This window comes from Mycteria americana, chromosome 5 (assembly GCF_035582795.1).
Source record: "Mycteria americana isolate JAX WOST 10 ecotype Jacksonville Zoo and Gardens chromosome 5, USCA_MyAme_1.0, whole genome shotgun sequence".
Taxonomy (NCBI): Eukaryota; Metazoa; Chordata; class Aves; order Ciconiiformes; family Ciconiidae; genus Mycteria; species Mycteria americana.
The window spans coordinates 8265766-8283853 of record NC_134369.1 but is presented as its reverse complement, the minus strand read 5'-3'; positions in this window follow the sequence as shown (position 1 = coordinate 8283853).

Below are 18088 nucleotides of genomic sequence, written 5' to 3'. Positions count from 1 at the left end.
CTTTGTAGGAGAGAAAAAAAGCCTGAATAACTCTCAAAAAAAAAAGGTATGTGAAACTATGGTTCCTGTAGTTCCTTTTTATTTTTAAAAGATCAGTAAAATTGTATATGGTGCCAAAAAAAGGAGAATAAAAGTTTTGTTTAAGAAGTGTATGCATGGTGGTGAGGATAGTCCTAGGGAACTGTCTGTTTTTCTAGCTTTAATAGTAAGCAGAACTTTAGAGAAGAAGTTAAAAGAACATACTAAGAATAAACAAACAAAAAGTTCTGGAGATTGATTTAAAATGGGATAACACACACTGAATTTACCAAAGATAAATTATACCACATCTCTCTCTGATAAATTAAATTCTTTATGTAAAGGATTTTTTTGTTTAATCCTGACTTCAGTAAAGCATTCTGTGTGTGTCACGTGGGAAAAACCATGAAGATGGGGTAGAGGGGAAAAAAGAGAAAAAGTGTAAGGTAGCTGAAGAATTCTACAAAAATCTGTTCTAAAAGTAGAAAATTTTGAGTGGAAGTAGATTGAACGGAGTTTTTTTAAAGGCCACCTTTGAATCATTGTTGTATAATAACATTGGAATAAAAAGCAAGTACAGCATAATTAAATTATGGCAAAGCCCCAAATTATGAAGTCATTGTTATTAAGAAATGAACTTCATAAAGGAAGAATTTGGTGACTGAAGATAATGGAAGTGGGAAGGCATTTAATACTACAAAGGATGATGCTATGCTTTTAAAAACTAGTCATAAGGATTTCTTTTGCAAGATCTGAGCTAATCAATTGGAAATGACAACAAAAAGAAGAACTTGAATGTATTAGCAGATTACAGGATGAGGGTGAGCTACCACTGTGATGTGGGTTGTTAAAAAAGCAATATTTTGACACCCCTGGAGAAGTATTCCCAAAAGGGACAGCAAACTGCTAAGGTCATACATGTGACAGTGCTACATGTCATTTAAATTATTGCATGCTGTTCCTGCTCCTGTTTCAGTAATATAGTTCCAGTTGGAAGAGGTGTAGGAAAAGGCTGCAAGGATTATTGATGGGATGGAGAACTTCTCTGCTGAGAGGAGACTCAAATAGCTTAGGTTGTTCAGCCTAGCAAAGTGAAGCTGTAAAAGAGCTTGCTTGCTCTTTACAAATATGTTAAAGAAGTGAACACCAGGCTAAACAGCTGCTTAAGAGAAGAGAAGATATTGGCACAAGAACAAGTTGTGTATCACCTGGTCTTAGATGCATACATTTGGGCTGGAAATGAGATCTCTAAGGATTGGAGAAGGGACATGCCAGAAATGCTGTCTGACAGTAGCAATGGGAGAAAGATGCCAAGGTGCTGTTAAGATGAAGTATGATTAATTTATAAACCAGATTGTATGATGATGTGGCTTGTGATAGCAGGCAATTAATTTTGATTTAGGAGGTTCCTTCCTGCCCTGTATTTGGGATTCATTAAATGGTCTTCCCACCTGCCTCAGAGTGCGTGTTGAACGTGATGGCATGGCACTGAGGGAACACCAACGATGTCATTTTCAACAGTGTCACAAAATCAGGGGATATACCAGTTGAGATTGTTTAAGATCCTGTTTTCTTGAGTTCTTTCTTACTGCTTATGACCTCACTAGTTTGCTGGTTTTATACCTACCTTCTGTCTCTTGCAGTTTTGCTGCGCTAATAGACGTCAGAACATTTGGCCAGTTCTAGCCTTCGCTATAGAGCACTAAAGGGGAAGGAAGAAACCAGACTTCCTCAGCTGAGCAGTAGGTCTGAATTCCCTGACTCTGTTCAGGTTATGGGGTTGCATCCTACAACCCTCCTAACACCTCTGGCACTGCAGGAGTGGATGGGGGGGTCAGAGGGCAATGACTAAAGTACTCTTGAGCTTCACCGGTCAATGCGAGGTGGGGCATCCCTTTTGGGAACCACAGCCAGGCAGTTCTGTGGCTCCTTCTGAGACATGCTCGGACTCAAGTCTGGCATGAAAACTGCTCCTCGAATCAAAAAGCTGTTGTGTTGCCAGTTCCTTTTTGCAGTTTTCTTCTGGTAAGCCTTCAGTTTTTCTGCAATTGCTGGGTGACAGGAACCTGGCAAAGCATTAATTCACTTTGTTGTTGTGCATTAGTAAGCAGTGGCTTCACCCCTGTTCTGAAATATATATGCTTTAATGAATGAAATTACATTTATGCATAAACTGAAAAAAGTATGAGTGATTATATCTTACACAAATTACAACTGATATTTTTTTATTGCATTTAGTAAATTAAAAATGTGTATGCTGATGGTAGGGTATTAACATAGATACTTCAGCCTCAAGAAAAAAAAATGTAGAAATGAGGTAATGAAGAATTATTGGTTTGTTTGTTTTTTTTTTTAGGAGGTAGAATATTAATCATGAGAACTGGATCTACAGTGGGATTTGTGAGGTAGGGTAAGAGTTAGATATTGCCTGCAAAAACCCATGCAGCTGGATTGTTTACCAACCTATCTTTGTAAGAAATCTTTAAAATAAGGAACCTATCTACCAGAAAGTCTTTTCATGTTTCTTTCTACGAAATTGTCATGAAGCTTTGACTCTAGATAAGGGAATTATAATGAAATAAAGGAAACATTGTTTAGTTGTCAAAACGAATTTGAAGTGTGACATGTGTGGGAAGAAAGAAACCACAGAAAATTGGATATTGGCTCCTTGAAATTTACGTATGTAATGTGATGACTGTGGATTGTCTAAAAGAATCTAGCCCTTCATGGTTGGTAGAATCAACTATTTTATTGACCTTTCTGTTTTTATGTTTTAAAGAGTATTAATATTAATGACACATAAACAAATACTGCAAAAAAGCTCAAGAAGGATTTGTTTGTAATCAACTTGATATTCACTGTTTCTGCTTTTTTCAAGTTTTATTATCATGCTTGCTCAAATTTCCTAGGAAGTGAAATAGTAGATTTGAACTGAATGTTGTAGAATGTCCATGAAACAAAACACTTTTTGCATCATAAACAGAATATTGGGTTTACTTAGATGATTAAGATTCGCTTTTATACAAATAAGAACTAGTCACATGCCCTGCCTGTGAATCAAAAATCAAATGTTTTGGTGTAAGAACAACTAATGCTATTTCTCTTTATTACTGCTCAATAACCTTCACAAGGCTAAAGTATGTAATGTTCAAGCATAAAGGAACATACAGAAATACAGCCTCTCTCTTTCTCACACACACATTTATATATGAGGAGAGTCAAATGATGAATGAGCATGTTTTAAAATACAGATACGAATTTAAGGCATTGTGCTTATCTTCTAATAGCCAAACATTTGCATAATCAAGATCGTATCAACTTCACAAGAAATGTATGGAATCCTGAAGTCAGCTTTGACAGCTATAGCACAGGGAGCTACCTCAATCTTTTGTTTTTGATGTGCCTTTATAGAGAATACTAGAGTATGTGATAATGATCGTGCAAATGAGCTTCTGTAAGACAACTTGTTCTCTCAATAGCATCATTCAATTCTGTATAAACCATCAGTAATTTGTTAAGTTTCTTTCGAATTCTCGAAGGCCTTTATAAAGTGGCCCAGGAATATGCATATAATACGTTTATGTTGCAAAGGCTAAGAATCTAAAGTGAGGTGCACGAAGGTCCGTGTTATCACAACGCAGTGACAGAGATGGCGCTGTAAAGCTGAAGACAACATTATCTGATGCTTGGTCTTTTGCTATTTTATGCTCAAAAATTACTCTTGAAAACTAGGAATAGCAGTACTTTCCTTCACAGACAGTAGTCTGAAGTAAAATTTTCCTTTTCCAAAAGGGTTCATAGGAAAAATTTACTAATACCAACTTAATACCAACTAATACTAACTGATCAATATTTGGAGAGGGGGTAGGCCTGACTACCGGTGATAGGCAATGTGTCACTGGTTAGAAACTGCTGGAAGCTGGTAGCAACTGAAGTAGTCATTCTCTGACAGCTGTGTGATAATTGTGTAAACCAAGTTCATGCTTCATTCAACTCTTAGTTGACGAATGTGCTGAATTTCGGAAACTACTGCGGTGGTTGTCACCAACTGCCATGCCTTTCTCGGTAATTTTGCACTGAAATTCAAGAATGAATGAATTATAGAGACATAGATGTTCCTTTGCTGCTGAAGTTGTAGTGGTCCTCCTCTCTACAACTGCAAGCATCCATATGGATTTATAAAGACTCGTGGGATCTGAGCCTTAGCTCTGTTAGGCTTATGGTAGAGTCTCTCCCTTTATGCTTCTCTCTGCAATTTTCTTGCTTGTGTTTTCTTAATGTGGGCTTCCTGGCCAAAAGGAGATGCTTCTTGAGACTCCATGTGGTCGCAGGAGCGGGACCCCAAGTGAGCCGTGGGTCAGGCTGACAGAAGGCCCTGCCTCCAGGCACAGTCCGAGGGAGAAAGGTCTTTCCCTCTGCTGCGCTTGCCCGTGAGGGGAAATAATCTGCTGCCTCCTTAGTAATTACAGGACCCACCGCACACACCCCTTCTTCCTACACTGTGAGGTGACTGAAACATTGGAGAAAAGCTTAAGGTCATTTCTTTCAGGCAGCCCTGTGCCTTATCTGCATGAGGAACTGTGAAACTGCGGCTGTAATCCCCTCTCTCCAGGTGCGCATTCATATGAAATGAAATGATGCTATGCAAGTGCATGGCCTCTGCGGGGCTGTGCGGGAAATGCAGGGAACCAACCAGACAAAAAAAGCCAGTGCCCTCACAGAAATAACAGAGAACTTACACTAATACTGTGTGAAATGTTTCAGCAGCAGCAATATTTATATTTAAACAGCAGCTAACAAAGTCAGTTCAGCAAATCAGAACTCAGTGAAAGGAAGGGTTTAGTAAAAATTTATTTTGTATTGAATGCATGGTATTTTGAGACAATTAAAACTAATTTGGCACAGAATGCATTACCAGTGAAAGAAACCTGTTCAGGCAGACCTACGGTTGCAGTTAGTCTGTGGGTGTGTTTCCCAGCATGGCCTTTCACAGGCCCCAGCTCTTTTTTCCCTTCCACTCCCCATGCATGGGTGCACGAAGTGATTGCAGCCCAGGCTGAGGCAGGCAGAGGCCCTGCATCCGCTCTCTGTAAAAGCTAAAGTAGTTCCACTTACTTTAATGGTGTCAATCCTGATTTACTGTGGCACAACCGAGCTTGTAATCTGGCTCTGAAATAATAAATTGATGCACACTTGAGGGAAAAAAGGTCTTACATAAAATCAGGAAAATGCTTTTCTTAAAGGGCTGTGAGATTTTTGGGTTTGGTTTGTTGTTTTTTTTTAAATCTCTGGTATAAATTTCAGATTTTTCCCGGCTCCGGTTTGTCACATCAGAGTGAAATAAAAAGAATATATAGAAAATAATATTTTGGGCTTTGTGGAACTAAATTTAAGCAGTGTGTTGTTTGTATCAGTGCAATGCATGCCTTTTTCAACATATCAGGGCACTTCTGAGACACTTGTGTTGGCATCATTATACCGTGGTAGGAGGAAGTCATTTATTTATTCCCTTTTGGCATCCATAGGATTTAGAGATGAGACATTGCCCTTCTGGATACATAATCCAATTCTGATGCTTTCGTTTTTTCCAGTAAAACATCAATAATTTGATATGTTCCTATTGTCTAAAGCGGTTTTGTCTTGATGAAAGACGTTTCAAGTGGGCAGTGTTTCAGAACAAAATTTCTCTTATGTGGCTTGTCATTATGTGTGTAATACGTAAGTAAATCTTATCTATTAGATTAATGAGAATGTGGGGAGAAGGAAATATTTTTGATCAGCGGCAACCAAACTCTGCGACCAGGGAGGAAAAAAGATGTGCAAAAAGCTTCAAAATACAGCGCCGCATTGTTTGCAAAAAGCCTGCTGTTTCCTTTATGTCTAACTGATCCGTGCCAGAAGCCCTCTTGAATTTCTACAAGAATAGAGCTTCAGATCATCTGCATTCAGTGCCAGAGTCATGGCCCTGGAACCGATAATTGCCTCTGACAGGATTTAATTACCTTCTCCAGGACCTTTTCTCTGTTTGATTGGAGACCACCCCCTGCCTCCGATCAAATCAGACAGTAATAACACGCCGCGCTGCCGGAGCCAATCCCGAGCCCGGCCGGCGCGGTGACCTTGCCGCGCCGGAGCCGATTGGCGGCGTGGGCCGTGTCGGCGGGGGCAGGCAGCCGCCACCGGCCGGCCGCCGGGAGATAAGGGAGCAGCCTTAACGCTAATGGAGGCTGTCAGCGCGCCGGGCCGCGGCTGGCAGGCGGAGCGCGGCGGCGCGGGCAGGCGCGGAGGCACCGCGGAGGCACCGCGGGCCCCGGGCGCCCAGGCCCGCGGCCGTCTCGGTGGGCCGGCCGCCGGTCAGCGGCAGCCCCGGCGGCGGGCCGGCCGCGTGCGCTCGGCGTGACACCGTCGTTTTCAGGAGAGGGGCTTCTGCGCTCCCCTCCCGAAACGAGGGGGGTGGATTTCCCGGGGTGAAACCCGCCGGTATTTTGTTACGTAGGTGGAGAGCGTCGCTACTTGGTATGCATCGCGCAGCCCCTGTTTTTAATATTAACCTGACACGTGCGGTCACTGTATTATTTATGGTCATTTTAGCGTAGAGTCTAAATGTACCCTCGGCTTTCAGAAAGAAAACTGCGCTCCTTCAGCAGTCAGCTTTTGGAGACGTAATGCTTTCGAGGTGAAGCAGCAGCAGAATTTAGAGTGTGGTAGTTTTTAGCAAATATTTTCTCATTCTCAGAAATTAAGCAAAATCTTTCGCCCGCATCTCATTTAGCAGCTGGGTGTCTTGACAGCATTACTGCTTCGAGAGTTTAATTGGCCGGACTTCAACCGTAAGGTGTGCCTAGCAGCCAAGAGTCAAAAGCTATTTTTTTGGTTTTGTTCAAAGTTATATTGATCTTGGGGCAGGTAAAGGGCTTGTCCCTGCTCCAGTGAAGCCGATGGCTGAGCTCCAGGTGGAGCAGGGGTAGGTCCAGGTTTATTTCATGCTGGATTTGTTGCTTCATCTGTTTTCACCTCGAAGGGAGATGTAAATGCCATGTAGTGAAATGGAGGGGAGGGGGTGATTTGATGTCATGGTAACTTCTCCAACTCTCCGTACAGCTGTACATAAAATGCAGTGCTGCTAGAGGCAATGCATCTCATAGCACCTCAGACAGCAGCGGGGGGATGCTGATGCGATTCTTTTCCTTGCGGCTTCACTGAGAAGAGCAGCGGTTAGCCGGGTGAATGCCTTGCGTCCCGGTATTGCCCCTTCCAATTTGAAAGACCTACCAGTACAAACAGGGAAAAGGATCACAAACAGTGCTGCAGAAGCAGTGTTACTCAAAGGAGCAAAAGCACAGAAGGGTGGGGGGAGCACGTTCAGTTCTGCATTAGATAATCTAGCCCTTTGTGCAAATGCCCGGTCTTCATTTTGCCAGTTACCCTGTTTTTCCCGTTTCCTAAGTTTCCATATAACTGAGGATCTAAGATGTTTTCATATGCTCTACACAGGAATTACAGGGATGTGGGGCTCTCCTATCTCAAGGCTAAGAAACTTCCACAGGAAAGTATTGTTTGATGAAAATAAGTTGTGTTTCGCAAGGCAGCCCATAACCACGTGTGTGTGACTCTGGTCTGACCGAAGGCCAATTCAGTTGGGAGTTATTTCACCCTTCTCTGGATGGTCTGGCAACACAGCTGTATTCTGAGATGAAGAGATGTTAGAAAGAAAAAGGTGGAGGTGGGATTTTTTTTTTCTTTTTCTTTCAAACTTGTGCTAGCATATAGCAAAGTATGCAGACTGCTTGTATAGACTGAGACACTGCACAAATGCTCTTAACTGCCGTGCAAAAGCTCTTCCCTTTTCTCAAAGCAAAGTACTGAAAGATCAAATAGACAACAAACCATTCTAAGTGCAGGTCCCTCCAGAAACGTGGAGGGAAAATCCACTAACCTTGACTGTAAAAGTTTTAGTTTCTAGAATGGACAAAACCACTCAATTGTTTCTTATTTCAAACAGAATATTTCTTATTTCAAACAGTAACAGAATAAAACAGTGTGAGTGTGTGTGTGTGTGTTGGGGGAGGGCGGGTGGAATCTGAGACAAGTAGCATTTTATTTTTTTTTCATTTGCCCAGACAGATTCCACTGTGAACATGTAATGGTTTTCACTGAGGCACTGTGTTATTTTAAGGTAAATCTGCTGACTTCAGAATGCATAATCAGTTTCATGATCGTAATAAATTATATCACAGCCATCTCTGGTGGGAAAATGGAAGGAAATGCACAAAGCAAGAGCGCCAGGACAGCTTGCTGGTTAGGATGCTAGCCTAGAACCGTTTCTTTGTTGCTTTTTTAAGCAAATAATTTCAAGAGCGTCTAGGTCAATTAAAAGCTCATTTTGAAAGCATTGTAGGCACTCAGAATTTAAGTTTCTCTGAAAGATATTTTTGAAAACGTTGCTGCAGTTCACTTCCATAGCTGTAAATCGGGAATTGCAGCACTTTTTGCAAAGGTGATGTGTGAATAAATGTATTTGAAAGAAATTTGAATAAAATAGAAGCTCTCTCATGACGTAGGATAGACAGACAGGCTACATAGGCTGTGGTACTGAGAGCATTTATTCACTAGCAGTCATAGCTTCCGCAGCTCGGCATCTATCCCCCCTCCTGTCGGGTTGTTCCCAGCTCTTGCGTTTGTTGCCACAACTGTTTGCACAGCGGCACAGTGAACTTGATCAAGGAATAGATCCAGCTGGTAAAAGATAAAATATATGCTGACTACATGGCAACACAAACGTCTGTGCCAGCCAAAACACTGGTTGGCACGTGGGGCGGAACGAAGGCTGGGAGGAAGGAGGATGGGAGCTACTTAAGCAACCTGTCACCGAATGCAAAATCACAGTCTATTCTTATTTTCCGAGTACCTTAAATGTTAATCTAGAACAGTAAGGGTTTTGTTCTAATGTGCAAAAAAGATTGACCGTGGTCTGATGAGAAAACTTGGAGATTTTGTCACTGATTTCTATACAAGCAAAACTGGCTCTCTGATTTATATATTAAAAAACGGAAGTAAAATAAAACGAAATTTGTTAACAATGGCAGTAGTCCATGAAAGAGATGATTTAGGAGTCATACTGTCAAGTGTTGTATTTTGATTTTTCTGAAGAATTTAATAAAAAACATGCAAATGGAACACTGCCTTTAAAAAAGACAGCTATAATTTTTAATAACTTTTCTTAGAAGCTTGTATTGTATGTCTGCTACAGTATTACTTTTTTAATTACCACTGCCTAATTGTGAGATAAATCATTGTTGTGTTACCCTTTTATACTTGAGATACAGATACTCATACTTCAGGTTTGTCTTTCCAGGCTTCAGTGGCGGTATACTAAAGATGAATTTCATCTATTCCATGTGACACAGGTTGTTTAACAGGAAAATGTTTTTATTAGGAGAGCTGGGTTAAGGGTCCATCTGGAACCAATTGAATTCTCTAATGGCCTAACCTTCTATTTCTAGAGGGAGAGAGGAGAAAAAGCAGGGAGGAAATTCAGGCTAACAGTGTAGTTCTGCAATGTGAATTTAAGAACTTTCCCCTCTGCTCCCCTCTTGTAATTTGCCACGTCCTCAGCTTTGTACATCCAGCTACTTCTGTGACTTGCTGTAAATTATACTGTTCAAATAACTGCTGTTAAAAGTCATCCTCAAAAAAGGATGGGGGGGAGCACTTAAATAGGACAAATGAGGGAAGAGTAAACTGTGCTATGGGGAAAGGAAATGAGCATGGGTCTATGAGGGAAGCCCAGGAGCTCCTCAAGCCATTATCACTTGAGCCAGTCATCACTAAAGCCCACATGCCATATAATTACGGACTCAGTCACAGACTTTGATGATCAGCAGCCCTTTTTAGATTACCAGAGTATCACTAGGTATCTCCCAGGACTGCGTGCAAAGGCTTTATCAATATATGAAGTACTAGAAGAATGGAAGGCTACATATTGCAGCCTGATTCAAAGTCCAGTGATGATGCCAGATGTCTTTCCGTTATTCCAAGTGGCTTTGGAGAGAACCTGTGTATAGCATTTCCACATCGGATGGGAGGAATTCTGCCCATCATGTGCTACAAATCAGGCTGAGCTAAAAAAAAAAAAAAAAATATTTGCAGTAACATATCTTTAAAGGACTTTTTCATATCAAATAGATATTGAAGCAGCATCTGTCCTGATATTGTATTGTTTATAAACCCAGAATTTACCGAGCTCCCCTATTTGTAAACCTATCCTCACGTTCAGGCACAATGTTAAGCAATTTCTTTCTCAAATGCAGACATCCTGTAAGACGACAAATGATTGCTACTTGTCGAGGACGAAAAGGGCTACGGTACGTATATTAATATATGTCATGGGATTCTGAACTTTTTTGATTGCATTGCTTGTTTAGTTTCAAAGTGGAGTGTAAGAGTCATTATTGATATATCACTGTATTTGTCTCTGCTGTTTTAGCAGCACAAAATAAGGTCTCTGCCCCAACTGCCTTAGAATTTTGCTAGTAAGCGATACAGAAAAAAATTCTCCAAAAAGAAAATACTTCCCCTTTTTGAAGTTGACCATTGAAAACATTTTATTTCTAAGTCATGATGTATTATTAACTCATATCAGGGTGGACTGATAGCAAAATATAGAAAAAGAGTATTACATGGCTGATAGAAACAACAGCTGTGCAGTCTGAAGCTGTGAATTTTGTGTAGCTTGTGTTCCTTAGCACCACATCCCTGGCCGAAATGTTATAAGGTAGAGCATAGCTAGAGGAAATTAATGTAAAAAGTGTTAATTGTAAAATATTGGTGAATGTATTTGTGTATGTGTTTGGGGAGGAGATAACTGCGCAGTTCACTCCTAACCCCATCTGCTTAAGTGCACTGCACAGTTATTTGAAAAACCTTATAAAAAAGATAAAATCCTGAGTGCAAAGAGCCTAAAAATGCATCTATATTGAGAAACTGTAGCCAATTGATTATTCAGCTGGCAAAATGGAAATTTCAAGTTGCATAGACAGCTAATTGTGGCCTGCCTATGGAATGACAGGTCTATAATTTTTAGTTTTGTGCACATTCAAAGCCAGTCACCTTGACACTTAACAGTCCATTATCTGCCGGCCACCGACCATATGATGATATTCAAAGAGTGACAGGTCTTTTCCATTACAGAATGATAAAATGCACTATGCTTTATTTGGATAAAGCTGTCTTCACAGACAGAACAAACCAGGTGCTTATCTGATCCTTGCATGCAACAATGACATTGGGACACCTTTTACTCCACGGGGCTAACCTTTTTTTTGTTGTTGTTGTTCTTTTGGGTTAAAGATGAGTGAAATGAGTGAAACTGGTATCCCCAGTGTTGTTTTCTGGAAGAACAGGTAAGCTGGCATTCATATCTATGATTTCTTTCAGTATTAAATAAGATAGATTGCAGGAAGCAGTGGGACCCAGGTCATGCAACTACATGATTCATAATCTAGGGAGAAATGTTTATTTTTTTATTTAAAAGATTGTTGTGTTTTCAGCATGAATACAGAGCAAGGTCAGGAAACATGTCCCAGGATACTTGCTATCAAATAATAAAAAACAACAAACTGCCACAAATCAGGCTGAGACCTAGCATTTAATTCAAACTTAACCAAGAGGCTGGATCCAGCCAGGGACTCTGCTGCACCTTCCCTGGATGTGGTAAATGTGTCTGTGGCTCTGTCCCTGGGCTGCAGCAAGAACACAAGACTGGTGACTATCTCTCTCTGTAGGAAAAACATGGCTTGAAGAGCAGACAGTGCTCGGAGCTGGTTCTTTAGGTCAGAGCGTTCCCTGCCTGGGCATCTCTTCAGGGGGTTGTGTAGCCCAGGCACGGCAGGGAAGCGGTGCTCCTGTAAGAAAAGCTCAAGCCACAGTGGACAGAGGGAGTCTCTTCCTTGTACCTTGCTGTGCGGGGAAAGCCGTACCTTCGAGTGCTACAAACAATTTGGGAACAGGAGCTTGCCGTTTTCAGGAACCTAATGGGAGATGGGCCCACGTGAAAGTCATAAACTCTGTTTTGGCCTCAGTGCTAGTTTCTGTGCCAAATTGTTCTCAGTTAATTTTATTTATTTATTTCTAAATGTGAATTTGTAGTTGGGAATTCTGAACGTGCCTTTAGAATAACTATTTTTAAACTATTTCTGAAGCTTTAACAAGAGTCAGTATTGTTTTTCTTTGCCAGCAGGGCCTGTTTCAGCTCCCAGTGACAGCGCAAAGATGCTCACGGATTCATGGTGTGCTGGAGCAAGTGCTATATGAGTAACCGTGCAGAACTTTGCAAGAGGTAAGTTCTATCAACAGTTCATTTTGAAATGATCTTAAAATGATAGAAATCCTGTGAACTACAAATTTACAAAGCAATTTTCTTGAGCGTTTAGAGTTAGCAATAGTAACCTGTGCCACTGGAAAAGATGATTTGTGGATTTTCCAAATGATACACAGCTGCCATTTCAGTGTTAAATATTATTCTTTTAACTCTTTGCTTATTCAGTAATAAGTGATGATAAATCTACAATACTTTTGTGATTTTTTTTCCCCCCCCCTATAAGAAATGTACTTCATATGCAAACATTCAGTCTCCTATGTTCTCATATGTACAGTGTATTACATGTATTTATAGCTCTGGAGAAAAGGCTAATGAAGAGAGCATACTCTGAAAAGAACAGTCATGAGACTTCATTTGTTCCCTACATGCTGCAATAATACTAATACACCTTTTACTCTACAGAATGGCTTGTACTTGGGGAATTGTGTTTCATCCAATTTTCTTGCAAATAATGAACAAGTTCCCCCAGGTTTATTGGCACTATCTTGTGCACACTTTTTTGGTGTAAATTATTTATTCTACTAATTTAACAGCAAACAGTCCTAGATAGTGAGCTTAGTGAGGCAATTTCATACATATTGGTTGTAGGTTAATTATTTAGGGGTTGAGATATCTCTGGTAATGCCAAATAAGTACAGACCTAATCAGACAAAGCAATTGAATGCATCTACGTTTTCCAAATCTCAGATCACGCTACCATTATTTGATGGTCGTTAAGTTTGGTGTTTTATTGCAAAAGAACACAAATGTGTTTTGAGGTAGCCCACAAGTTAACCCTTATGGTTCCTGTCATTTCCCAGGCGAATGACTCTTTGGTCACTATAAGCCAGCTAACCAGAATGTTCAGATCCACGTATTCTGTTATTCTGGAAATGGAGACAGTTAAGGATGTTTTTGGATATGTGTCTCGTGGGATAGCTTAATGGTTTGGAGGCTGTTGAAATATGAGTGCTGAAGAATCAACAGATAAATCATATTTAGGACTAAAATAAACATCCTCTGCTGATTTTTTTTTAAAGGTGGTGTGCAGCCACACAGAGGAGATAGCTTAACTGTTACAATTGTCACTACTTTATTTTTATGCAGAGATTTTGATGCTAATCATTTGAAAAATATGAAATATCTCAAGTCCTATGTAGCATCACTATCCAGTGTCAGTTTAATGGGAATGGATATTGTGTATTTTTTTTTAATTCAATGAGGAAAACATTATTCTTAATCGGTATGAGTTTTTTTCAGCTGACATAAAATAAGTTGGGCAATTCATTGGAGAGAAGTGTAAGCTCTGAGTAGAGCCTGGGAAGACAACGCATGAAAAGCAGCATGAGGAGAAATCTGTGAACAATGCTTAGCGTGGATAAAATGTTGATGTTAAAGCATAGTTGTTTCCATTCTGTCATCTTTATTTCTAGGGCAAAATTACCACTCTAGGCTGTACTGTGCTCGACTCCTTAAATGGCACTCAAAGCAGCCCTTCAGAAGAGCTAGAAACTCTTTATCTTATGTCCATGTTCTAGCACCTCTTCAGTAGCAGTTGGGGGGGTTGTTTTATTTTTGAAGATCCCCAATGGAGTAATCTGCTCTGTAGGGTGTTTGTTTTGGTAGGGTTTGGTTTTATTTTCTCTTTGTTTGTTTTGGTTTTGTTTTTTTTAAATACGCGTGTGGATTCCTTTTTAACGTTAAATTTAAAGCAAGCTCCTAGAATGTGCCTTGAAGTTGGAGCGGATGGTGGAGAAGATTTGAGATGATCCCTTTCTTTCTAAGGCAGTTCAATCCACCGTTTTAGGTCAGCCTTCATGGAAGTGCTTGCTCCCTTCCAGATGAGCCCTCCCTTCTTGCTTAAGAATCTGTTTTGCTGGAGGAGTGAGTATTCATTGCAGAGCTTTAGGATTCACAGGCTTTCCCGTGTAGAGAGTAGAGGATATGATGGTGAAAGCATGATAGTTTGCATTGTCAAAGGGATGTACTGAAGCATTCTGCACTAATTTGATTTTCTTTAGCACGAAAGCCTTCGTGCCAGATGTGTTGCACTGGTAAGAAAGATGTATAACTGAAGCCAGATCATTAACAAGCAGGACAGGATGGAGTCACTTAGCGGCAGATTGAAGGAAGCCCCGTTCATTGCCACGTAAGGGCATTCTGCTAGCAAGGATTTCAAGAGGACAACTAAACACGTTTCCCATTTCACATTCAGTTGATCTGAGATGCTTCCTAACTATATTATTATTATTCTCTATTTCACTGTGTAAAAATAAATACAGTCCTTCAAGGAGGATGAAGAGCTCAGATGCATCAGCTGTTCTCTGGTAGGAAGACATGCTAATCTGCTAAATTCTCCAGTTGCTGTGGCATTTTTGCATTTCTAAGGAGAGAGCTGATAAAACTCATGATTAGTGGAAGAAGATAAGAGAACTTTGGGTAGTGCTTTGATGGAGTGCTTCAGGGAAGCAAGGAGGAGACCTGGGCCTAGAGTCTCACGGACAGCTTCTGAAAAGAAACCCAAAAAGATGAATGTTGAAGTCTGTCCAAGGTTCTATGTAGCTATGCAGTGGAATAAAGAGATACTTCCAGCCATGAGCTTAGAGATCATTCAGCAACTTGTGTTTTATGGAACCATGGAAACTAAAAATTAAAAACATGAAAGGAAGACTGTAATAGTTGGAAGAGTATATGAGGAATCTTGCCAAAAGTATGAAATAAAACATATACAGCTGTGTTAAGAAAAATATTTAACTCCATTTTAAATGCCAAGTCATTATGATGTGTTAAAAGGCAAAAAGCAGCATAGTATGGTTTTCCAGCAAAAATGAAGAAGGAAAGCTGCATCTCACTTTATTGTAAAATGTTTTAATTACAGGAGTATCCTGCATTTCTGCTTAGGTGCAGTCCCTGTGCTCTTAAGCTTAGAATTGTGCAATTACATGTGGAAATGGAAACACAGATAATCAAAGGCTTCGGAGTTACACAGAGTGAATATAGGAAGGGCTGAACGAGTTATGTGGAGGATTTGGAGCGATTGGACATGTGCTAGTTCTTGTTATTTTAGAATGTTATTTTGTTAAGACAAGGTGCCAATGACAAATAAGAAAAAGGACTTTTTCATAATTCAAGAATTATATGACCTGGTAGCTGGAAGAAAAGAAAGAATCTCTTAATATTTGGCTTCTGTGGACTATTCATGCAGTACAGCTATTTTTCCTACAAAGTTGAGAATGTGTAGGAAATTGAGCTGTGCAGTATAATTAGAATTGAGGAATAGCGCATCTAATTTTGTGATACTAGTCTGGCCAGTGAGTGAGAGCAACAAATGAAAGGCACAGCTTCGTAAGATGAATTATTTTCTGACTGTGATAAACCACGTGTTCATTCAGTATGAGGAAGAAAAATGGATATGGACTTAGAGAGCAGTGATGGATCGGTCTTTAAAAGCCTCCTAGTTTGGGGAAAAAAATCAAATATTTATTTTACTAACCTAGATGGGGACACTTTAGCTGGTCCGGTGTTTGAAGTTATGCCTGTATTACACATCTTAGAGTTCTGTAAAGAGCTACCTGAAATAGAGGTAAATGAGCAAGCCAGGTACTGGAAACAATCTAGTTTCTAATAGTAAGGAACTCAACAAGCCCTAATTTATCCTGTTTAAGAAAACACTGGTTTTGAATTCCTTGGGTTTTCTTTCCTGCTTATACATTTTAAACCATCGGTGCAGGATGCAGTGAAAGTAAGGGGTTACGAAGGTGTAATTTTGTTGGTTGTGATGCTGCTTCTGGGTGAGTATTCAGTAAGAAGAGCCTGGATCCCACTCTGCCAGGTTCCTTGCTTCTGCTTTGCTGATCTGAGCCGAGACACACTTGCTGTAATATGACATGAGATCCAGCACTGTATTTCTGGTGACAGACTTCAAGTTCCCTCTTCTCTTCATGGCATTGACTTGAATTTTTGCAGAGGGATATTGTAGACAGGCACAGCAGTAAGGATTTTTAATGCTTTTCATAACAAAACTCAGTGGAAATCTTCAGAAACTCAACATACCTTGTCTGCTAGGCTTTGTGCAGTAGTTGCTTTTTTATTTCTGCTGAGAAGCAGTTCTTAAGCAGAGTGCAAACCAGTAGGAATGACTGTACAAAAGGTGGGATGCTTTCCATTGTATTTCTGAACTGTTTCCCAGTTTATTTCCTGGTATCTCTAACGGCATGGAGACAAAGCTCACAGCCTATCTACATGAAAAGAAGGGCACAGAGCTGATTTGCATACAGCCAAACTGATCAGAGAAACTTGAAATAAGAACACCTGACAGATTCAGGGGCTTCTGGGTGGAATATAGCCTTTAAAAGTCTCAGGAGAATAACATGTTGTCTTTCAATGACATGTCTTTCAATGAGTCCTCTCATTTTCACATTGTTCTTCAGTATGAAACGTTAAACGGAGATTCCACCTGCCTGTTCCACAAGTAGGTCAGCATTTGATAACTGCATTAAAATTGGCCTTTCCTAAATCCTCTCTCTCACTGTAATCCTTCCTGTCCCTCTCAATTTTCCTATGTTCTAATGCTCCATTATGGAGAAAATGTTGAGTCTTTTTTCAGAGTATTTCCAAACTGTCACTCACAACAGAGCTGTTTTGTTTTTGTTTTGGATCACGTTTCTTCCCCAAAAGCTTCCAAAGGTAGACATCACAGATGTGATGCCACATGGGAAAGAAGGTTTTTTGATGCTTGTGTGAAATTCCATGTCTTTTCTATTGTTCTGGAAAAAAAAAACCCAAACCATTTTGGGCTTGTGAAAATGTCTTAAAGAATATATTCAGAATATTTAAATATATTTGGTAATTTAATTCTCAAGCCTAATATCCAGTTCATTTTCAATGTGGCCTATCACTTCTGGTGTGACATTACTGAAAACCTTCTGATTAAAGCCAGCTCTCTTATGCATACTTTACCTCTGTGACCTATGAGTAGCTTGAAACCATTTGAACTCCATCTAAATTGGATCCCCCTGGTTGTAAGTGTTACTGCATGTCAGTTCTGTGTCAGTTGGATGGAAATCTTGCTGCAGAGGATGAAAGTTCACAGCTCAGTATTAATCTACTGGGCAAACTACATCTAATGCCTTCAGTTTTCTTGAAATACAGCTTCTGATGACCTCTGACAGGTAAAATACAATATAGGATTTTCTAATATTCATTTTTAGTGTAGGTATTTAAAATGTAGCCTGTATCATCCTTCTGTACTAAATAAAAGCTATGCGAGACAAAATTAAGAATAGCAACAAGTGGGTTATTGGACATGGAGACTTTTGTTAATAAAATATGTCTAGATCCACTACTTCACAATTGTCTTGTTCTCAAAACAGAAAATGCAAATCCTGGCTTCAGTAGAGGAGGCTGTGTACCGATGAACTGCTGGCTGGGATTCCCTTGATATCTGTTGGACAAGACTTTCAAACTGGTGTGTGAAGAGGAGTTTAACAAAAAAAAAAATTCCCGAAGCTGCGTGGCTTCTGGAACGGGCAGCATAAATCATTAAGTGTTGGTGGAGTCTGTCTTTAACTCACAAATAAGAACTTCGAATTTAGCACCAGCTAAAAGGGAATCTGTATAGATTCGTGCAGCCTATATGACACCACTATAAACATCCTCTGTTACAGAGTGCCACCTTTACTCTGCTCTGTCAGTGTTAGGGAGTCTTAAATT